Source organism: Atractosteus spatula, chromosome 5 (genome assembly GCF_055471065.1).
Source record: "Atractosteus spatula isolate fAtrSpa1 chromosome 5, fAtrSpa1.hap1, whole genome shotgun sequence".
Taxonomy (NCBI): domain Eukaryota; kingdom Metazoa; phylum Chordata; class Actinopteri; order Semionotiformes; family Lepisosteidae; genus Atractosteus; species Atractosteus spatula.
Genome location: NC_142710.1, coordinates 59805976 through 59811517, shown reverse-complemented (window position 1 = coordinate 59811517; position 5542 = coordinate 59805976).

Below are 5542 nucleotides of genomic sequence, written 5' to 3'. Positions count from 1 at the left end.
ATTACATGCACCGGTATGTGGCCTTAAATCACAATGATTTTTTTTTGTAAGTGCCATTATTCACTGGATTTAAAGGTTTTATGATACATAATGAATTTAATGTACTGCATATCAAAATCCAATAAGACCTCATTCGTGCTTTCATAATATTATTTTGAAGGGAGGGGTTTTATTAATTTGTTATGTAAATGGTCATTTAACATGGAGTTGTTAATTTAGGCACAAAAATTAGTATTATTCTTTTCATTTTCAAGTATGGCAATAAATACATGTAATGTGTGCTGTAGCTCTCCCACCTTCAGCCTGGCAAACCCTCTGCCTGATTAAAATTTGATCTTTTCTGCAAGCCTGCATTGAAATAAGAGCCTGCTTTACAATTCACAGTCTTGACTTGTTTCATGACATTATTCAGTTTGATGATGCAGGGAATATACTGAATACTTCTCTGTTACGTTACTCATACCTCTTTCTCTTTACAGCTGTTTATAAATGTCTATATATATTATAAATACCTATATTGTTTCATCCAGGAGGATACACAGCATGAATTCACCCATCAAAAGGCCTAATAAAGTTTCATTACAAATGTAACGTTTGCACACAGGAGATGATCTGAGGAAGACGTGCACACTTCCCGAGGGTGAGAATTTTATATATCTCAGACTCCACTCAGCTCTTTGAACTTATTGGCGTTATTATATCATGGGACACTGATATGCCCTGCAGCACAGTGACTGATTGAGCTGTTTCAGTGTGTCGAAGAAAACTCAGTCTTCACTCAGGTTAGGAGACTGTGAAACAGAGATCTTTTATTCAATCAGCTGAAGTGGAGCATAGCAGAGGACTCTGTAAATATGCTCCCTTGACTGTAGTTACACTTTCTACATTAAATGTAGGCGAGACTTTAACATATCATAGACACACACTAGGCACAGGACACTGTCTGAAGTCTTTCAGACACAAACTAAACAGGACAGGAACATGCCATTTGGCATCCAGCAGTCTGTTTTGTTTCTCTCTGATTGAATGCATGGGTGTGAAAAATCCCAGGCTTTAGTTGCAGAAAGACAGTTGTCTTAGGTGCAAACAGAAAAAACACCTCTCCCTCACAGAGTCACCGTCTTGACCCTTCTCAAGAGTTCATCTCACTCAGTCTTCCACAAGTGCAAGGGGATTAGTCTCTACTCTATACTGCATGACTTTCTTCATTTTTTCTAAAATCAAGTCCTTCCCAGTTAATTTAAACAGGGTAAATAAGGAGACAAGCTAGATGGTAGTCCTGATTGGGATGTAGTACTGATCAATTTTATTTTGCTAGATAAATCTAGTACACCATCCATCCATAGTCTACCTGCTTCTTCCAATTCAGACTTGAAGCAAGCGCACAGCAGGCTACACTCTGAACGGGACACTAATCCATTGCACAGCACACCAAGGCGCAGACACTCACACACTTATATCGGAGCCAGTTTTCTTAGAAGCCAGTGAGCCTACCAGTTAATAGTGTTTGCATAGACTGTGGGAGGAAACCCATGCAAACACAGAGAAAACATACAAAACTCAGTCGCAGGTTTGGAATTGAATCCAGGGCTCCAGGGCAGTGAGGCAGCAATGCTAACTGCTGCTCCATCATGTTACCCCTGTAGCACACCAGTTAATCCATTTTAAACTTGTACATGAAATATGCAACACCATACTGGCAGTTTCAGATGAAAACAGCCCCTGAACATCTCTGTCATTGATGTTATCAGGGCTTAGTCTGTACTTTCCTGCATGTTTTAGGAGTGTCCTGTGATAAAGTGCTTTAGGATATACAGTACATGACTAATGTGTTTTGGCATGTTTGTGGTGCCCCAAACTTTCAGGCAAAATGTATTTTCTTTGTAGGTCTAACTGCCACTAAAAAAACATTTTGTGGGGCTGGGTGGAGACTAAGATACCCTTAAACGGTAAGTGCAGTCCCAATTTCTCAGACCAGTTATTAAACCTCGGTGACAAAATAAACTCACTGATGTAATAGAAAAAAATTACAAATTTTGAATTAAGCACAAAGTCATGAGCTTTGTGAAAGTACTGTAAGTTGCCATGTTGTCACAAGCTCAAATTAGAGTTCCCATGAATTGTGACGTGATGTGGCCCTTCCTGCTCACTAGTCTCCACAATGACTAATGTAATGTGACTTACAAGGAAATATAGGTTGTTCAGACATTTCTCTGCAGGAATGATCCATGCAAAGTTAACAAGTAATTAGTATTTGTCGGTCTCAAAATCGAAAGCAATATTTCTATTGGATTAAAAGAGATGTATTCACAAGCCTGCTTGTTTACAATGTTATAGGGCTGCATCACATCACCGAAAGTTTTGTTGCCTCGTTCTGAATCGCAGAATCTGGCTCTGCGTATACTTGGCAATTTTGTCTATTTTGTGATGTAAATTGGAGGTCTTACAAGTTACTGTGTATCTTTTGCTTTTATTGCGGTTTGAAATGCACTCATCAATGCTGATTCTCTCTAACTATGAAATATGAAAATAGCCTTGCAGTTTAAATTGTACATTGTTGCATTCATTGGCAGTGATTGTGCTTATGGAAATAAATTAGTTCACACTTTTCTAGTACAAAAACCTCAAGTTTCCCCCCTTCTTGTTTCTTTCTGTGTGAGCTTGTAGTCTGCATATTTTAGTCTGATATTTTTTTTGTCTTAGAAATTAATAAACATTTGTGAAAGAAAACATTACTCACTCCTTTGGCAAGTCAGAATCCTACTTCTTGTAAATATGTCAGTATCATCCTTCCACAAATTGTGTTGTACTGTAAGTGACAAATCCAGCCTACAGCATTTAAGTCTATTTCTGACAGCTCACTAAACCCTGTAATCTCATTCAAACTGCAAATTAACTGACTTTGAATAAAATAATATAAGCGTCCATTGTACAATGAGGCATACCTTTAAACACATTGAGTATACTCTTAATATTCTCCTTAGAGTAACCCATGAGACAGGGTCACTGAAATGGTAGTCTATCATATTGTTACACTGTTGTGTACATTTGCTCCATGTAAAGGTGTTAAATCGATCACATATTTGTCAGGCTGGTTTAAGAATTTGTGTTTGCTTTGGGGTTTTAGAGATTTATACATCATGAACAATAGAAGCAACAAGTGTACAACTATAACAGGCTTGACAATGTGTTTGACAGGGGATGTTATAATTGCAAAATAAGGAGTTTATGGAATCAATATAATAATCGCATCCTGACACCACCTTGCTATCCAAACAAATTATAAAGATGAATAATTTCTCTGTTCAAGGTGAGGGATTACCAAGAATTACACAGCAGGTGTTCTTAATTCTCTGGCACTGCCAGATAATAGAATGGTTATAGTGCCCAAACTTAGACAAGACAAATACTTATTAACAATAAATAGCACTAGCACAAACTTACAAAACATACAATGGTTACCCTATAAGATATGTACAGGTACAATTCTAAAAGTTCTAGAGCCCTGTCTTCCATAGACATAGAAGAGTGATCCTACAGTTGTAATATCAAAAACACTTTAACAGACCACAGAGAGAAAACCTACAACCTGATCGTACACAGGACTAAATCACACTCCCTACACGGATGCCCACAAGTGGAAGTGAACCAATTTTCCTATTCTAAAGAGAAGCAGCAGCAAAATAGAAGGAACATCTTTAAACTGCAGATCCTACAATAAAGGTAATTAGAATTTCCAAATAAATAAGACAACAAACTGACTATATACTCAGATTATCAGCATTCAGACCTCACACCTGAAGAAGGCTCCACGGCCGAAACGTTGTGTTCTCTTTCTTCTTTTTTTCAGCATGGAATAAACCTATTACTTGTTCCTTATCAGCATTCAGATTAGCTAGACAGAATATAGTTTGAAGTTTGACTTGAAAGACAATGATTCAAACCAAATGATGGTGTCAGTCCTTTTTCTTCCTTTTCATTCTTTCATGTTCATCTTTCTTTGTCTATATGTCCATTTCTGTTGAGGTTATCTTAACGACCTCACTTGGAATGGCACTGTCACTGTTGAATATGGTGGTCTTAATGATTTAACAGTTAAATTTATTAACCTCCATAAATTATTAGGATTACTTTGATCATCTGCATCTTCTGCCTAGGCAGCTGTTTTAATACAGAAAGGCAATATCCGCAATTCCCAGCCTTCAGAATAGGGCAATCAAGCTGGGAACTGCAAACAAGTTAATGCCAGCTGCTAATCCCAGCTGATATTCAACTGCTGAACTCCTATCCTCAGGTCTCCCACATCTGCTGATTACTTAATTGAAACTTTAATAAGTTGCTTAATTGGAACATTTTCATCTACTTGAAGAGTGGTGATGTTCAAGTCCTTATAAAATGTAATAGTTAAAAGGAAACCTCCACTATGTTTTAAAGCTAAATTAATCATATTGAATAGATTAAGGGTTCAAATAACCTATAGTTTAGCTGTGACAAGAAAACAACAGCCCAATGAAATATTTAATGAGCTGAAAGGACAATGAAATACAAGCTCAAACAATATCCTTTTAGGATTAATGTTTTTAGGGTTAATTGACATGAACATATGATAATGAAATGCTATAGATATGTCAATTTTCAGAATATGCTGTGGTTATTGTTAGCAAGAGGGTAGAATTGTTTTTTTGCAACGAGTGTGAATCCTGCATTGCATTTTATTTAATTATTAATCAGTTTTCATATAAATCAATACTTCATGCCAATTCTTTTCCATATTTCAAAGTTCCTAAATGACGAGAGTTCAGCAGTGTCATCCAGATGGTTATATTCCTGTCCAAGACCAAATTAAGTTTGGGGAAAAGTTCAGTCTCTTTTGACTCTGAGGTGAAAAAGTACTTTTTGGCAAAGCAGCAATCAGAATAAAAGCTGTAGAGATTCAATCTTGTTTCAACAACTTCTGTCCACCTACCACACACACACCTCAGCAATGTTTAAGAAAGTAAGGACTCAGCTAGAACTGAAGTAAAAAGACCCCAAAGATCAGTGCAACACACCTTAAACCACATTCAATACAAAGGTCTTAAGTTCTTCACAGCCTCTAAGAAAGTCCACTGAATGACTTATTTAATAGTACAAGTGTCATGTGTAATAGAAGTTCCAAATTATACATAACTACCTTGATAAAACCTCAAAATAAAAGAACAAGCATCTTTATGTACGTTTTGCAGCTTTAAAAAAACTCCAGGTGCAGAGTGGCCAATGAAAGAAATTAGAATAAAAATAGGCAGGATTAAGCTGCCCTCACTTTATAGCAGTACCTGTGACTGTCCCTTCAAGGGCATAAGATGAACGTTGCTCTGATAAATAGGTCTGTCACCATTAAACTAAAAAAAAAAACTATTGCCTGATAGAGCTATTTCAGAAGGCTTTAAAAAAAAAGCAAAAAGTAGAATTGAATTTAAACACTGGTAACCTCAATTCATCTTAGAAAAAAAAAAGTTCCATAGATGGATGGCAAGGATATGTATTAAAGCCAACACTGAAA